The sequence below is a fragment of the Natrix helvetica genome, assembly GCF_964273705.1.
Source record: "Natrix helvetica genome assembly, chromosome: 2".
In the NCBI taxonomy this organism is placed as follows: Eukaryota; Metazoa; Chordata; class Lepidosauria; order Squamata; family Natricidae; genus Natrix; species Natrix helvetica.
In genome coordinates this window covers 228735066-228753868 of record NC_138552.1, presented here as the reverse complement: position 1 = coordinate 228753868, position 18803 = coordinate 228735066, and the positions used below count along the sequence as shown (strand labels likewise).

General features: G+C 40.1%; 1 protein-coding gene across 1 annotated transcript in view; it reads right to left on the bottom strand.

The window, feature by feature from the left end:
• The window catches only part of RASGRP3 (RAS guanyl releasing protein 3), a 77753-nt gene extending 68641 nt beyond the window's left edge, over positions 1 to 9112 (bottom strand). Inside the window, exon 1 of the mRNA XM_081945268.1 lies at positions 8939 to 9112. The gene's annotated coding sequence lies outside the window, so the exon portion shown is untranslated. The remainder of the gene's footprint in view (positions 1 to 8938) is intronic.
• Between the last annotated feature and the right edge of the window lie 9691 nt (positions 9113 to 18803).

Sequence of the window (18803 nt, the reverse complement as noted above, 5' to 3'; positions counted from 1 at the left end):
ATGGGCCTTCAGACCAGCACACTAACCACCATACTTTTCATTTAATGAAGGGCCTGCTCTGTGCAAAACCTTCACAGGAGTTGGCTTTAAAGGAGAAAATATAGAAATTCAGGAAGAATGGGGCTGATCTAACACTGTAAAGAGAACACTTTGTTTGCACTAATACGTTTCCTGAAGCTTTTCTTTCAATAATTTGAATGACCTCATGAAGGCAGAATTCCTTTCAGCGTGTATGGTTTATATGCACCACAATTTCACTCAACAGGATTAGTGTAGGTCCGTGATGGTGAACCTATGGCATGCATGCCCAAGTTGGCACACAAAGCCATGCCACCTGGCACGTGTGGCCTTGCCTGTTTGTCTTCTGGGTTTCTGGTCTGCCTATACATGTGACAATCAGCTGTCTTTAGCTCGCACACCAGTGCTGAAAACCAGTGTGCGCAAGCGCCAGCCAGCTGATTGTTGGGTGTGCACACATGCCAGAACCCAGAAGTTCAGCTTTTCCGGAGCACAATCCCTTCATACGTGCGGCAGTGCTGAAAACCGGCCTACCCATTTGGGCCGGCCAGCTAATTGTTGGGTGCGCATGTGCACTAAAACTTGGAAGTTCAGCTTTTCTGGAGCATGGCCCCAATAAGTGTGTGTGTGTGTGTGCATGCATGACATTTCCGCACAACACTTGGTGCTGAAAAGGTTCGCCATCACATTATTTTCTTTCTCCAGCATGGCCACCAGCCACTCATATATTCATATCCAAAGTGGGGACATTTCTGAAGACTCTGTTTCAATTTACAATATCTATCCTACTTATTGACCTACTTCATCTCTGTCGTGTCTAATTCAGCCTTCCTCAAACTGTTGCCATGCTTCCAGGAACACAGCCTTTGGTGACAAGTGGCTGCCAGGAGAGCAACATCAATGCCCATGTGAAATGCTACTCATGCCATCTCTGCGTCTTGTGACCTGTATGGAATTCATTTAATCATCATTTTGAGGATTTTCCTAAACAGACTAGATGATACAAATGCTTTGAGAGGTAAAAAGATTTAGTGTGTATCTCCGGCCTGCACAATTAAACTAGGAAAAGAGCTTACATTCTTCCCTCGGTCAGGTGGGCCCACAGTTCCTGAAGTGCACCATAATTAAAATTCCACATTGATAATATTAGAGACGTAGAAGAAAATGCTCTTTATGTTCACATTGCTTCTGCTCCAGTGCAGCGTACAACCTATCACCATAAGAAAGACACTGATGTACAGCGATTCGACAGGAAGTTCTCCAGCTGGACAGATGTGGGAAATGTGGGCTCCTAAGAGTCTCACATGAACCCTGTCTGACAAACCATCTCCGAAGATTCTTTGGAATCAGAAGAAGAGCAGCGTCTCATCAGATCCTGAGAGAAGCAACAGATCTCTCGTGGGTTAGAGATTTGCCTATGAATCAGAGTCGGGATGGCAGCCTTCATGGCTGACAAGATGCTGGCTTTTTTGTAAAAATAAGTTTGGAACAGGCGGAGACCAGGAGAGATAAAAGACCTGGTAAGAGAATTTATCTAACCCGTAACTAAAAATTAAACCTGGAAAAGGTAAAGAAATTTTGAGAACATAAATAATACTGATGGTCAGATTGGGATTTTTTTTTCCCAAAAGAAAAGGAAGAAAGGAAGGTGGAGGGTAGTAACACCAGGCCCCCTTAAGTTCTTTGTCTGCACTTTCGAGCAGAAGAACAGAAAGCAGAGCAGCTACAAACCCACATAATTATAAATGTTAAATTTGGTTTTGGATTTTAAACAGAAACCAATATTTTTACTTTGTTTGAATTCCTTCCAGCTAAAATAATCAAGAAAAAAGCACATCTTCTTCTGAACCCACTCAATATAAACTCTAATTTGGTCTCGGATATCAAATAGAAACCAAATATTTTGATCTCTTTTTCTCTGATAACGGATAACCTAACCTTAACTGTGTGGGAAGTTTTAACTAACCAACTACCATAAATCAGAAGTTGCAAGAGCAGGAGGCAAAAGAGACATGTACCCGAATCTAGCTCTTTATAAGTTTGTTCTAATTGATATGTTTTAAGCAGCTGTGGCTGATCGGAGACAGAAGGTGACAGGGGGAAGAATTATTACAGAGATAAGAACTGGAAAATGCTATTTTTTTCTTTTCCTTTTTTTTCTTCCCTCCTTCATCTTCTTATTTTACTGCAAAAGATTAAGATGGCCCCGGCTTCACTTCTGGTCCCACAGTAGCTAAAACTTAGGGTGGACCAGAGCCTCAAAATAAGACTTTGTATAACTAACTGCAATCTTGGAACTGGATATTAAGGAAGAACAAAAGACCAAGATGGGTCCCATTATTCTTTCCTACAGCAGTGGAAGTGAACAAACTTAAGGTGGACCAGAATTTTGAAATAACCATATAGCTAATTCTAACTTTGGAACTGGACATCATGGAAAGATGGGAATTTGAACAACTACGTGAAATTATTTAAAAATATGCATAAATCATTAAAATCAAGCCTAAATAGAATTTTGAACCCAGAGAAGCAGATATCTAAAGAAGAATTCAAAGAAGAAGAGGGGCAAGGGGGGCAAGATAATGAAGGAGTAGAAACAGAGAGAAACAAAAGGCAGACAAAAGAGGTTGAGGCTGTTAGTGGCATAAGGGAAATGGAAGGGGGAGGTTTTGCCCCAACAAAGAGAAATAAAAAACATCCTTTTGGTAGTGACCTGGGGAAAGTTGGGGAGAGTGGATGTGCCAAAGCAAAGAGAAGGGAGAGGGCAGGAGCAGAGAAGTGGGACAAAAGACTTACTAGAAAAAAATTAGACAACCAGAAATTTTTATGTGGGACAATATAAAACTAAGATAAGGGTTTTATTTCTAAATACGACAATAAAATGGAGTTGCTAATTGATTGAATGTAATAATGGAAAGATAATTAAGCAAAGGTTGAAATATATGGAATATGGATAAATATGATATTGATATTGATGTGGGAAGGCTGTGAAAAACATAATAAAATGAAGTTGCTAACTGGTTGAATGTAATAATGGAAAGACAACTAAACAAAGCCCAAAATATATGGAATGTGGATAAATATGAAACTGACATGGGGAGGTTGTAAAGCAGAGGTTTGCCATTCACTTTTATACATGATAATTAAACTGAGTGGCAAATTGACTGGAAACGACAACAAAAGGACAACTCAGCATGGGTTAAAATTTATGAAACATGGCTAAACATAGAACTTTTAAGATGATGAAATAAAGCGAGATGTTTACTGTTTGTTATTCTATACAATAGATTAAGGGAATTGAAATGAATATTGAACAGTGAGGTTTGCCATTCATAGACATCTAAAGATAATCTAATCCAAGACATGGAAAAATTAGAGCGGGAACATGAAATATACTTATAATGGGAAGCTATTGAGACTTAAAGGCAGAATCACAAATTGGGGGGCGCGTAAGGATGTATAATTATATAAAGATAACGATGAGGATAGCTGAGAATTGTAACCAGGTCTACATCTTGACCAAAATTAGGCTGGGGTTTTTTGTTTTTAAAGTACAATAACTATATACTGTATGTATACTTTTTTGTTCTATTTTTCTTTTTTTTAAAGGAGGAGAATATATGTTTAAAATTAAATGTATATATTGAAAAGGAACTATAAATACCATCAACATAAAAATGGAGCTTGCTCAGAAGCTGAAATACACCAAGCAAATGAGATGAAGCGTGGGAAGGAAAGGAGAGAGGTAAGGGAAGGAGAGAGGGATAGGAGAGAGGGTAGGAGGGGGAAGAGGAGGAGAGAAATGAGGAGTGGGAAGGGGAGAGAGGAGTAGGAGAGAGGAAGGGGAAGTGGAGAAGGGAAGGGGGACAGAGAGAAGAAAGGAGATGGGGAGGGGGATGAGAGAGGGAGAAGAAAGTGAACGCACAAATATAGTGTATGGAGAGCAGAAGAGCCAATAACTGGGTTTTTTTTTTCTTTTTCTCTTGGGGAGTTGATGGTAAGATGAATTGATGTAAACATTTAATAATACAATACGATGTTGGCTATGTAATAGTATGCATGTGATTATATGTTATGAAAATGAAAAATAAAAAACCTTATGGGGAAAAATGACACTGATGTACAGATGCAACTGAGAAATCCTTTTTGCCATTCTTTAAGTTGCATACATTATTAAGAAAATGTGTGAAATGTTTGTATTACTGTTGCTAATAGCTATATAAATACAACATTGATATCCCAAGAGGCTAGGCTAGTTCTTTGGGGAAGAGTCCTTTAAGACACCCCCCGCCCCCGATCTCCCCTATCCATTTCTACTTTCCTTACAGTAGACTCCAAATCCACTCTCAGAAGATAAGGCCACAGTGAGGCACAGTGGTAAGAGTATTCCTCCTGCCAGTCATGTAAACTGGGCTAGAGAATTTGGCATATGAGCAGGGGACTATATCTCCTCTCAGAATTAATCAGGTAGTATCATCTACTAGCATGGCAGAGCAGGGGCCCTTGGTGCTCTCTGAGCTTGGTTGTTTGGTTGTCAGGACTAGCACTGATGGTGTTTCCTAGTTTGGATAATGAAACATCTGCAAGAAAACAGGCAAGTTCAGAAGAGCCCCAAGGATTCTTCATTTCAACTATGAACGATAAATATTCCCCTTTATTGCTTTGCAGGGCAAGTCAAAGAAAAAGCTCTGAAAGTCTATGATGCTGCAGCACCTGGCATATTCAACAGGCCTTCTTTGGGCCATTAGGTGGGTGATGCATTGCCAATAAAGATCGAGACAGTAGACATTTAACCGAGTTAGAAAGGTTTTATACTTCAGCCACAGAAAGATGGATCCCAAGTGTAATAGTAGGTAAGAAATGCTGATGGGAAATCAATCATAGATTGGATCTGTAGTTGGAGGCTCTTCACCCACAGAATTTGAAACAAAGAGCAGCAAATAAAACCTTTACCAAAGATCTCTGAGTAAACTAATGGAGAAAAAAAACCTTGCATGGTCAGAGGAAGGTGGACCTTAACAGAAAGAGAATGGTGCTCACTACTGGACATAGTTTCCTACCCTTTGAGAAAGGTGGGGAGCTTGTTCTCCACTGGCCCAATCAACCCTTTCAAAATCAGAAGGAGTGAATTGGACCCACTGTCCAACACTGAGCAGCCATCACTTGAGGAAGGAAGTGTTTGAAAGGAAAGGAGACTGACAAGTATATGTTTGCTGAAGGGGGGAGGGGGAGAGAGAAAGAGAGGATGGAGAGTGTGGGATTGAGGACAAAAATATCCTCAGGAAGGAAGAGGGTGGCCCACACCACCTTAACTCTAGATGAGTGAGCCACTTCTGTGTGGAGAAGCACTGAGTTCATCAGTTCATGTGCCACGTGGGCATTCATGCTAGTATGAATTCTTGATCTGTAAACTGGAATGAGAAGTTCTAGGAGAATGTAGTAGATATCGCCTGTTATTGTAAAATGTATTTTTGCTGGTCCAAGTACTTACCAGATGCATTGAACTACAATTCCCAGAGTTGTAGATAGTTGAAATACACTACGACCTTGTGTGGATGTAATCAGATTGCAGAATCATGTATATGCTAACAATCATGAAAAAAATGTGCTTTTGTTTTCACAATTAAGCTGTTCAGTTTTTTCAGTCAAGCAACAAGTAATCCCAAAGGGCCATAGAGAGCAGGCAGTTTTAATCCCTACTTAAAGGGATTTAAGAGCAAGCCACCATGAAGTAGCTGACCACCACCATAGGCATGGGCACAAACCACAATGATGACAAGTGCCTTACGACATCACTGTACAAGGCACAAATTATAAAATTTGCAAATGACATAATTTATATCAAAGGTGTGATGACATCAATGTGAATGCAATGACAGTTGCTCTCCTTGCCCCTGGATGCCCATATCCCCATTGCTCCATTAGTGTTTCTCTAGCAGAGAAGTCTATGCAGATACTCCCATCACCGAAATCATGATTTTCCAATGACAGATGAAACAGGTCTCTACCACAATTGGAAGGGCAAAGCTGCATCATGAAATATGTATTGGAATGGACTGTTGGGGCCAAAGCAAGCCTCTTTTGCCCATAGATAACACAATAAATGGCAGCAACAAGCCACGAACAGAACTGTTTTAGCCACATGATTCAGCCAAGAAGGGCAATAACATTAGATACGGTTTGAGGATCTATCTTAATCTTTGTTATTGTTCTACTGCCTGTGCAATCTTACATTTAATGTCATGAGTCAGGCACAAGACAAGATGCACATCATGAGTGAACAAACCCAACAGTTCTTCTCTTCCGTCAGCTGAAACCTATCAGCAGGGATCCAAGGAAGAAGGCAGCCAAATGCTGAGATTTTTTTTCTTTTTAGAAAATCTGTTCTGTTTTGACTGACCAAACTCCTGCCATATAATCCTTCATATGACCTTAAAAACCCTCTAAGTTTCCAAAACCAATTAGCACTGCAGCTCAGAGATCTGTCTTTGAGGAATGCTGCACTATTTGTGGAATGCAAGCCGACCAAATTCTTGGAACAAACAACATTATTGTGGTTGTGTAGTTCTTTCTCAATCCTATACTGTATGTCTGTGAGGGCTTCCATTAGAAAGTTGTTTTTGCTTCCCTCTATTCACACCTGTACCTCAGAAAGCAATGGACAAATCAGCTTTCTGCAACCTACCGGTAATATCTTTGCTTTATGGGAAAGAAGAACTGGCTGCAAATTTTGGAAGCTGTAATCCATTTCATCCAAAAGACATCTAGAAGGCATCCCCAAGCACTCTTCCATTCTAGGATTAAAGTGTAATACCTTGAGTCCCAAAATATGATGATAATGTTATGAGTGTTTTCAAAAAAAGACTGCAGGAAATATAGTCAGTCCCCAAAATATCATTCACTTCACCAGAACTAAAGTGGTGAGGCCACTTCCTGCTACCTGCTCTCTTAATAATCCCAGTTGCTACTTTCCACCACTAAAATAATAATTTAAAAAAACACATTTCAGGGTTTATGTTCTAGTTTTTAACTATTTTTGGATCAATTTTACATCTGTATTCACAAGAGAGAGGCATTTTTTTGCAATGTACTGTAAGACTGTATGATTTGGAACTTTGCTTTGCAATGTGCCTGCTTTTCATTTATTTTCAAAAATTAAAATAACATAATCAAAATGTATCAGATAGGGAGCCTATCATGGAGGCTCTTGCAGGCACAAAAAATGCCCCTCCGCCCCCGTTGCATGTATATGCTTGCAAACCTAGATAACTGTTTGACTCAGTCTAGCAGAGGTTCAAATATTCCCATGTTCTCATCTTATTAATTTATACTACTTCCTATTTACACACTTTTATTTCGTTATACGTACATGCAACTATCATGTGACTCTCTGTAATTTTGTACATAACTCTAACTTTTAAAAATACCTGCTGAACAATAATATGCCTCTTCAACTTTTAACTTCCAGAGATACCTTCACATTTGTTTTTCTTACAGGCAAAACAAAGCTTCTCCCAAAATGTATTTCATTAAGCAGAATAGACAGAAGGCCTTATATTTAATCTTATCATAGTAGAAATATGCTCTGGTAGCATAATTCTTCCATCATGACTTTACCTTCATATTACACCCAGCACATGAAGAAGGTTGATTTATATAGACATCCCTAGATGTACTGGAGTCCCCTTCTTCTCCTGATATGGCCAAAGGGAGCCTTATGGTTTTAAAAAATGTGTTATAGTAGACTTTGTCATCTTCTCATTATCGGGGGGGCAGTGACCGGGAAGAGGGACAATAAAAGAAATATACGGATGGATAAGGCAGCATGAACATTTGCGGTGGAGTGGAGCTCAACAAAGGTTAATACACTGAAAAAGGATGGACTTTCATTGTGCAGTTGTGACTGCCATTATACTCCGTCCCCCAAGACACAAGAGGCTGGAAAAAAGTCACCCTGGATCTTTAAGTTAGCTATTGAAATTAGAGTGCTAGTTGAGAATGAAGAGGGCAGCTGGTACTTTTCAGATCTCGGACCAGAGGCAACTACACCACTGATACTTTCTACCAACACAAAGAATAAACTGCCCCTGCAAACTAAGCATATTTGCCATTGTTTCAACACTGCTTCTTCAAACAAATACAGCTACTCGATCTTGATAGTATTCATCACCATCAGTTTATTTATAGTTTCTTTTCTACCAAATTATGTTCTAAATGGTTCAGGAGAATAGTAGAAACCAAAAAAGCTGTAACAACAACAACAAAGTTTTGGACCATTTTAAAGCCTAACACATTTGTTGAGGCATAGGCTGCTGTGAATCACAGCCCACACTCACAGCCACCACTATGTCTCAATGAAAGTTCTGAATCCATGAAAGCAAGTCAACAAAATCCGTGCAATTACAAAGTTTCCCCAGACCAGTCAAAGTGAGAAGACATCAGGAGATCTTGCAGATGTGTCGCTAAATGATCTCCAGCTGCTTTTAGCAACAAGATCAGCCCTTGTAAGAGCAGGCATTTAGATCACATTCCACTCATACAATTACTACGATATTTGCCACAAACTAAACACAAGTGTACTTTTTTTGTAATGTAAACATGAGTTATTCAAGAACACGTGCGTGAGATATTGTCACGCTTCACCTTTCTTCGATTTGTTACCATCTCCTTTTGTCTCTTACACAGCACCTGTATTGGCATCCCAGTTTCTTCCACTTGACATTCAATGTCCCCACCACGTTTAGTTTTCACATGCCAAAGTACAATTCCCATCGATCCAGCCAATCAAAGTAATAGACACAGAGATGGGGCAGTGAGTTTAGGGAAGCAGAACTCTGAAGACAGACAACGTTATTTGCACCTCTAAGAAATAAATAAAAATGTAGACTGCATACTTTACCTCTGTGTGTGCATTACCTACCTACGCACCCCCTTTTTCTGCTCCAGATTTTTTTTTTTGCTCTCAGTACCCTGATTAAATTAGGATTTCTTCATTCCGTTATCCTTCTCGCTCAGGCTGCCCTTTTGAATACTTCTGGAGGACAAACAAAGGAATTGTGCTCAGTTCATATTCTTAGCAACAATGATAACACTTGTGAGTTTCGAAGCTCAATGCTTTCCAAATTGTTTGGTAAAATGGCAGCCCCACTTCCTTTGATTCTTTCCTTGGTTGCTTTTCCTGCCTCCAGAAGTGCTTTTTCCTTTCCTTGTACTATAAATAGAGCTCCCCCACCATAACTTATAATAGCGAAGACGGCAGGAAATACAGGAAAGCAAAGGAGAGACTTCATGTGTGTTGGCTGTGATGAGAAGTGAAACAAGCAAACAACTTATGCATATTTCCAAGATCCACCACAAAATAAACTCAATATTAATTGGTGATCACATTGAACTGTTTGGTCACTAGTTTCCAAGCAATGTTATTAATGGCAGGGGTTACAAAACTAACTCATTTTAAAGTTTTCTGCTGTTGCTATTTTTGTTGTTTTCTTAGCCAGATTTTGAAAGTGATATGGGAAGCCCCGTTTTTCTCAACAGACACAAATCAGATAATATTACTTCCAGTTTAAAGTTTGGTGCAGTGGCAAAAGCTTTGGTTAATTTCTTTTTGCAGTGTTGGCAGTCTTTGGATTATTGTGACATGAGAATAAATCTTAGGGCTTGTCACCACTTCCAGTAGGAATTTTGATATCGTATTACAGGAACAACAGAGGAAGTCGTGACCATGTACATTGTCATATCCAAATAAACCTTCCCAAAAAATAGTTACAATCATTCATTTTGAAACTGAGAACTAGGTATGTAGCCCATGCATGCATTCAGTATCTTTTGGAATGTGGGCTTAGATTTTTTAAATAACAGACTTGCCTATTTTCACATAATGTCTTAATACATTTTTTAAACAGCAGAGATCTGCCTAAGCAACTAACATCTTATGAAGTCATCACTCAGATTTGTTTGTGGTACATCTATGCCCCAGTTTCTTTATGGGATTTTAATTGTTTAATTGCAGCCTACATCTGTCTTAGGCCTTTGTTACTAAGTATTGATCAACAATAGGAAGGCAACTTCTTTTACAGCTATAAGCTAGGAATGTCTTCCTCTACGTTGAGGTTGCAACGTCTTCTGAAGGAAGAGAAACCAAGGTGGTATTCAACCAGTTCTGACAGATTCTGGAGAACCAGTAGCAGAAATTTTGAGTAGTTTGAAGAACCAGCTAAGAGGCTGGCCCCAGCTTTGCTGTCTCCCAGCCTCCCAGCTGATCTTCTTTTGTTGCCCTGAACAGGAGAATAGAGCTGGAAAGCAGGTTAGTGGGGTAGGGAGGGAATGGGGATTTTGCAGTAACCTCCCCCCAGGAGTGGGGAGGGAATGGGGATTTTGCAATATCCTTCACCTGCTATGCCCACAAAGCCATGCCCACAGAACCAGTAGTAAAAAATATTTGAATCCCACCACTGAAGAGAAAAGCAAAAGAGGAGGAACAGGATGAGTAACAGAGATATATGGAGAAGGCTAGAAAAGACTGACCATAACTTCGATTAATCCAAGAATGCTAAGTAGGTAGTTCAGTAAGAAGCAGAAGGAGAGTGGCTGAGACATTGTGCTCCTCAATCTGCTTCCAGTGGTTAAGTTCTCTGAATAAACCCATTTTCTGGGTTTGCACAGTAAATAATTATTTACATACAGCGGTTTGGGTTTGTACACAAAACTCTTAACAATTATTAAAGTTAATTTCATATGTTGTATGAATACAATAGCCTTTAGCATGTTGTGTGAGGTTTTGAATGAACCTGTTGTGCAACTTCAGGCAGTTTGCTATCTTGTGTCCAGATTGGCAGAATGGTGACCAGAGATAAAGAGAGTTGCTATAGACTGAGTCAAAGTCTCCATCCTTTTAGATCAGGATGGCCTCCACTTCTTGGTTTTCCCCATTTTCAGACAGATATTCTGATGTGAGGACTAAAGCCCGTGTTCTATTACTACTATACGGTAAATTGTAGTGTCTCCGAACTGGGACTCGATTGCATAAGTATAGAAGAATCCATCTGAGCCTGCAATCTGCAAACAGAATCATGGTATGAAGGTATGTAGGAATGTCTTGATATTCTCGTATAATGTATTTTCCAGCAATATCAACTTATTAGAATAACATATGAGAGAATTGAGATGCTTTCCAGCAGGGGAAAAAAAGAACCCTCATACATGGTACCGATAAAGGAAAAACTGAGACTAAGAAATCAGGAAATCAAGAAGTAAACAATACCCCAAATCAAGGAACTGCCAAAGAAGGTAATAATAAACAGTCCAACAAAAAAGCTTCCAAGACCACTCCCACCAACACTAGAATATAAACTAAGAGCAAACCACACTCTTTACTAGCACCAATGATGTTACCTAGTTTGGGTAAAGTCATGTCTGCAAGGAAACAAGTAAGCTCAGAGACAACCATGATCAGTGAAAGCTATGTAAGCTTCATATACGTACCCTTTGGGAGCGGTTGATATATTTCAGTCTTCCTCAAGCTCCTGTACTTTCTCTACTTGAGTTCCTGGCTATGCCTGACTCACCAAGGCCCTGATTACAGAACATTTGCTCCCTTTGTAAGATGACTCACCTTTGTGGATGAAAGACAAAGAAAGAACAACCAGGACTAAATGGGTCTCTGTGGCCTTCCTAGTGACTAACCAAGTAAACATTTTTTAAAAAATGTCTGACAACTCTTTGCTTCTTGATAATACTTAATGTCAGTATAGGTCTGAATATAGGTCTGTCAAGGGACTTTAAAGCACTGGTTGAAAGTCTGAACAAATTAAGCGGGTTCTCTTGCTTGCTTGTTTGGGAACTTTCTTCCTCGACTGCAGAGCTTGAGAAACGTTCCTCCTGAGAGGTTTTCCTCCTGACTTGAGGTCATCAGATGTCTCTTGTTTAAAGCTTTTCTCCTTTTCTCTTTTACCTTTTACAGTAATATTTTTCAGCAATCTTTGGCTAATGGGAAGGAGTGGATGCAATACGGCTGTGATGGCGAATCTATGGCACCTGTGCCACAGGTGTCATGCAGAGCCTTCTTTGTGGCATCTCAGCTGCCACCCCAGTCCAGCTTCACCACATATGCACGTGCGCCTCCCACCGGCCAGCTGGTCTTCAGGTCTCTGCATGCATGGGGGCTGGGGCGCATGTGGGGGGACACGTGTGTGCATATGAGGGAGTGGGTGGTGGCACATGCGTGGGGGGTGCTTGGATTGCATTTTGGGGGTTCGTACATGTGTGTGCCCCTCACACCCCATTTTGGGCAAGGAAGGCCTCCTGCACCAACCTGGAAGCCAAAAATGGGCAAGGGAGGGGCGAGGGCATGCAAAGTAAAGTTTTTGATTTATCAAAGTTAAGGACCAGTTTGTTTTGCTTGCAATAGCTGAGTGTTGCCCTAATTGCTCTCTTCAGTCCTATAGGGGTTTGTGAAATAATTGCGGCATCATCGGCATATAAGAGAATTGGAATTTTGTGTTGTGCTAGGTTAGGAGGATGGAAATCAGGGTTCTGTAAGAGATCAATCAGGGGATTAATATAGAAGTTAAAGAGGGAGTGGGACAGGATGCAACCCTGCCGTACACCTTTTTGAACCATTACTGGACCTGTTAAACTCCCTTGGGGATTGCACCTCACTTTCAAGGGGGAATTGGCATACAATTTTTGTATGAGGAAGAGGAGGCGTTTATCGATAGTGGTGCATTTTAATTTCTCCCAGAGGGTAATCCTGGATATTGAATCAAAGTTTCTGTTTCCTGACATGGCTTTCTTCAAACTGCTGACAATAGTGTTTTTCTCCTTCAGTTGGTTCTTATAATGGTAATACCTCCCCAGGCCTCAATCCCATTTCCTCAGCTTTCATCTGAAAAAAAAATCATATTACAGAATTTGAGATATGTGCAGCTCAATAGGTACCATTCTGCCTGGTCATTTTGAGGGTACCAGACTGCACTTACATGTCAATATTTTTAACCAAGGAATGAAATGATAACAACTGACACCCCTTTTATCTGAAGAAAGAAAAGCCTGGTTCATTTTTATACTTTTGCTTAGATTGTCCATGCTAGAGAGGCAAATGCTGTTAATAGAAAATCAAGAGATTCAATAGGTTATTGTAACTGTAATTTAGCAGCACATTGTTTACCTGCCCAAACCCCTCCCCCACTCAAAACAAGGTAACTGTAATGGAATCAATACAATACAATAGTAGAGTTGGAAGGGACCTTGGAGGTCTTCTAGTCCAACCTCCTGCCTAGGCAGGAAACCCTATACCGTTTCAGACAAATAGCGATCCAACATCTTCTTAAAGACTTCCAGTGTTGGGGCATTCACAACTTCTGGAGGCAAGCTGTTCCACTGATTAATTGTTCTAACTGTCAGGAAATTTCTCCTCAGTTCTAAGTTGCTTCTCTCCTTGGTTAGTTTCCACCCATTGCTTCTTGTTCTACCCTCAGGTGCCTTGGAGAATAGTTTGACTCCCTCTTCTTTGTGGCAACCCCTGAGATATTGGAACAATGCTATCATGTCTCCCCTAGTCCTTCTTTCTCTTAAGCTAAAGATCAGTTCATGATCTTTATTTTGTTCCAAAAATGTGGTTTTTAAAATGTAAATATTGCTGGGCCAGTACCAGTAAATCCATAATTATTTGATCCATACTGAAGGAATAATCTCTGTTGATGTTATGCTGGCACTGAAAAAGCTGAGCATTTTTATTTCCATTTATTGGGTGGGAGAAGCACAATCCCAATGATATACAGTTTTCTGGATGACAAAAAATATTATTTCGCTTTAAAAAGAAAGGATTATGAAGAACGGCTGGTGAAGGAGTGTAATTAAAGGTTTGATTTGATTAAAAAAACAACAACAACCTTTCAGCCATTTGTGGCAGGACATACTCCAGCCAGCAGAACTGAAAGCAGACATCACATTGACCCGCTAAGAAATAAACGAAGGGTGATCAGTGTTTGAAAGTGGAGAGCTAGCACAGCAATGGAAGTCTGCATCCCTGCTTTCAACAGAACCTTTTGGCAGCCAAAGTTTTCAAGAAATAAAAACAATGAATGCCTCTGGTGGTAAATGGAAAGGTCTGTAAAGCAGCCAGATCTGTGCAACAGGTTTGGCACTGGGAAATGTCAGAGTTTGGATTTTGTTAAAAAACCACTAAGAGGTTGCATGGTCCAGGAGACTGGGAGGTTTCTTTTCATAATATGTACATTTTTGGAAGACAATGCAAAGGAACCTTTCAGATAGATCTGTAGGTTTATGGTGAATACAGGATTAAGGGTGACATAAGAAGAGATGGAGGAATTAGTGAGATCCAAACTAGATATACCTGGGGGTTCAGAATGGTTTTTCCCCCCCTAAGAATTTGATGATACATGATTGTTCATCTGATTTTTTTTTTGAAGCATCTAATGTATAAATCCCAGGAAGTTATGGCTTTGCCCATCCTATTCACCCGTATTTATTTCACCCGTGATGATTTATTCTTCCTGTCTAATTAATTGGCTAATCATGAATATGGATCTAAAGATATGGCAAAATTTCTGCTGTCTTTTTTTCCTTCTCTCTAATTATGACACAGTGAGTGGGGATTTTGCCATGTCAGGTCAAGTACTATGGCAACTGGATCTCAAACACTAGGTGCTCATAGGCACTTCCTGCTAATTTTAGAATTTATGGAACAATCCTAAAACAGTAAGCACTTCTGCAAATAGCCCCCAATGCCAGTTTAATATGTTTTTGTTTTTCACTTAAGGAGAGTCAGGAAATTGGAGCGTATATATGCACATGCAACTGTTTTCATTTATGAAACTGTGTGCCACACAATTTTACTCATTTAATATCAGACTGTAGTGGCACCTCAAGGCACTGCTAGGAAGTGCATAAAGCTGCCACGGCGTCTGACCAGGCTTCAGTTGGATTATGGTGGTCTATAAAATTTCTACCAACTGATCAGTCAATCAATGTTTCTTTTTTGTTGACCCCTAGCTTTTTTAGTGCTCATTTCTGTTACAGAAAAAAAAAACCCGCACACTTGCATCTTACAAAATACCTCTTAGTAAAGTGGATTTTTTTTGAAAGCCATTAATATCTTTAATATCATTCATTTTTTAATGAATGAAATGCACATTTTAAAAAAATATACACCAGTTTTTCAGATATGTAGTTTGAGCTCAGCATATGGTATGAACCAGCCAATCATTTAAAAAAAAAAACAATGGCTTTTAATTTGTTAACCTAGCCAGATGTATAAGATCCAAACTTTATTGTCTTTTTATTAATGTTGGTTCTTTTCTTCCACTCTATGGAACATCCCATGGAATTCTACCAAAAGCGATCCTTACTAGCAGAAATGAAAAGCCATTTTCTCTGTTTTCCCCTATGATCAGCTTTTATATCCCCCCCCACATCTGATCCCATCCAGTCTGTGAGAAGACATAAGAGAAAAGTCTGAAAATGCTATTGTAAAATTTTCCTGTGGAGAGGACATAAGTTGAAAGATTGCTTCTACTTAAAGAAGGAACAAGTGGGATATAAAGCAATCTGTTTTCTTAAACCTTTCATTTAGGAAGGAATAGATCTGTGATGGCAAACCTATGACACCGGTGCCAGAGGTAGCATACAGAGCCCTCTTTGTGGGCACACGTGCATGCCAGACAGCTGGTCTTCGCGGGCACCGGAGTGCCTGAAAATGGCCCGAAAAATGATCAAAACCCTGGCTGTTTTCTGGGCCATTTCCAGGCTGTTTCCTGGGACGTTTTCAGGTCATTTACTGGGCTGTTTTGGGGGCGTTTTCAGGCCATTATTGGGCCTGAAAAACATCCTGAAAATAGCCCAGAAAATGACCCCAAAAACGGCAAAAAACCAGGCATGCGAGTGCTGGCCAGCTGGTCTTTGGGTTTCCTGCGCTCTGGCCCTCGCACATGCAAGTGCATGCACGCATGTTCTGGTTTGGGCACTTGGTGCCGAAAAGGTTTGCCATCACTGGAAGAGATGTTCTCATTCTGTATCATGACACCTGCTTTTATAAACCACTGTATATGATCCCCCTTTATTTTTATTTTTTTACTGTAACCATTTGCAACTATTGAATCCTATTATAATTAAGCCTAGGGAACAAAAACGAAAGCATGTCCTTCCATGAACCCCACCTTTACATCCCTCTCTTTTCTTGTATGTGCTTTAAAGATCAGTATAAAACTGGATATGTGTCATATAATACAATAATACAATAGTAGAGTTGGAAGGGACCTTGGAGGTCTTCTAGTCCAACCCCCTGCCTAGGCAGGAAACCCTATACCGTTTCAGACAAATGGCTATCCAACATCTTCTTAAAGACTTCCAGTGTTGGGGCATTCACAACTTCTGGAGGCAAGCTGTTCCACTGATTAATTGTTCTCACTGTCAGGAAATTTCTCCTCAGTTCTAAGTTGCTTCTCTCCTTGATTAGTTTCCACCCATTGCTTCTTGTTCTACCCTCGGGTGCTTTGGAGAATAGTTTGACTCCCTCTTCTTTGTGGCAACCTCTGAGATATTGGAACAATACTATCATGTCTCCCCTAGTCCTTCTTTCTCTTAAGCTAAACATACCCAGTTCCTGCAACCGTTCTTCATATGTTTTAGTCTCCAGTCCCCTAATCATCTTTGTTGCTCTTCTCTGCACTCTTTCTAGAGTCTCCACATCTTTTCTACATCGTGGCGACCAGAACTGAATGCAGTATTCCAAGTGTGGCCTTACCAAGGCATTATAAAGTGGTATTAACACTTCACGTGATCTTGATTCTATCCCTCTGTTGATGCAGCCTAGAACTGTGTTGGCTTTTTTGGCAGCTGCTGCACACTGCTGGCTCATATTTAAATGGTTGTCCACTAGGACTCCAAGATCCCTTTCACAGTTACTACTACTGAGCAAGGTATCACCTATACTGTACCTGTGCATTCCGTTTTTGTTGCCTAAATGTAGAACCTTACTCTTTTCACCATTGAATTTCATTTTATTAGATAGTGCCCAATGTTCAAGTTTGTCAAGATCCTTCTGTATCTTAAGCCTATCTTCTGGAGTGTTGGCTATTCCTGCCAGCTTGGTATCATCTGCAAATTTGATGAGTTCCCCATTTATTCCCTCATCCAAATCATTGATGAAGATGTTGAAGAGTACTGGGCCTAAAACAGAGCCTTGGGGTACTCCACTGCATACTTCCCTCCATGTAGATGCAGTTCCATTGAGAACTACACGTTGAGTGCGGTTGGTCAGCCAGTTACGAATCCACCTGGTGGTGATGCTGTCTAACCCACATTCTTCTACTTTATCTAGTAGTAGGTTATGGTCTACCTTATCAAAAGCCTTACTGAAGTCCAAGTAAACTATATCAACGGCATTCCTCTGGTCCACTAATTTTGTCACATTATCAAAGAATGCAATAAGATTAGTCTGGCATGATCTGTTTTTGACAAATCCATGTTGGCTTTTGGCTATTACTTTGTTTGCTTCTAGGTGTTCGCAAATTCGTTGCTTGATTATTTTTTCCAGAATCTTTCCTGGTATTGTGGTTAGGCTGATAGGTCTGTAGTTTCCTGGATCTAATTTTTTCTCTTTTTTGAAGATGGGAACCACATCAGCTCTTTTCCAGTCCTCTGGTAGTTCCCCGGTGTTCCAGGATCTCTGAAAGATATAATTCAGTGGTTCTGAGATCTCGTCTGCTAGTTCCTTCAGAACTCTGGGGTGCAATCCATCTGGTCCTGGTGATTTGAACTCGTCTAGGGTAGACAGGTGCTCACTTACCATTTTCTTCCCTATTTCAATTTGTGTTCCTAATTTTGTGGTGCTGCTTTTGATAGGTTGGACTGTTTTATCCCTTTGTGTAAAGACAGATGCAAAACATGAGTTAAATAGTTCTGCTTTCTCCCTGTTGCTTGTCACCTTCTTGCCACTTTCTCCTAGCAATGGACCAATTGTTTCCTTAACCTTTTTCTTGTTTTTAACATGTTGGAAGAAGCTTTTTTTGTTAATTTTTACTTTTGTGGCAAGCCTTTCTTCATTGTGAGCCTTAGCTTTCCTCACTTCATCTTTACAGGCTCGGGCTATTTGCTGATATTCTGCCTTAGTTATGTCCCCCTCCTTCCACTTTTTATACTTACTTTTTTTGTCTTTCAGTTTGTCAGACAGTTGTTTATGCAGCCATGCTGGTTTCTTTGGGGAGCTGTTATTTTTCTTCTTCATTGGTATTGTGTTAGACTGGGCTTTTGTAATCTCATTTTTCAAAATTTCCCAAGCTTCTTGAGTTGTTTTCCCCTCGAGGATTCTCATCCATGGAATTTTTCCCAAGCTCTCTCTAAGTTTATTGAAATTAGCTTTCTTAAAGTCCAAGACTCTAGTTTGACTTTGTTCTACTACTTGTGTTTGGATAATGTTGAATTCCAATATTGCATGGTCACTTGCCCCCAGGGTTCCTATGGCTTCAACACCTTCTATCATTTCCTCTCTGTTAGTGAGAATTAAGTCCAGTATGGCTGATCCCCTTGTTTCCTTCTCTACTTTTTGGAAAACAAAGTTGTCTGCTAGGTTTGTTAGGAACCTGTTGGATCTTCCACTTGGTGCAGAGTTTGTTTCCCAGTTGATGTCAGGGTAGTTAAAATCTCCCATTACTATTGTGGTGTGCTTCCTACATACCTTAGTTAGCTGACTAGCAAAAAGTTCATCTTCTTCCTCTGCTTGGTTGGGTGGCCTGTAGTATAGACCTATGGCAATGTCATTTCCC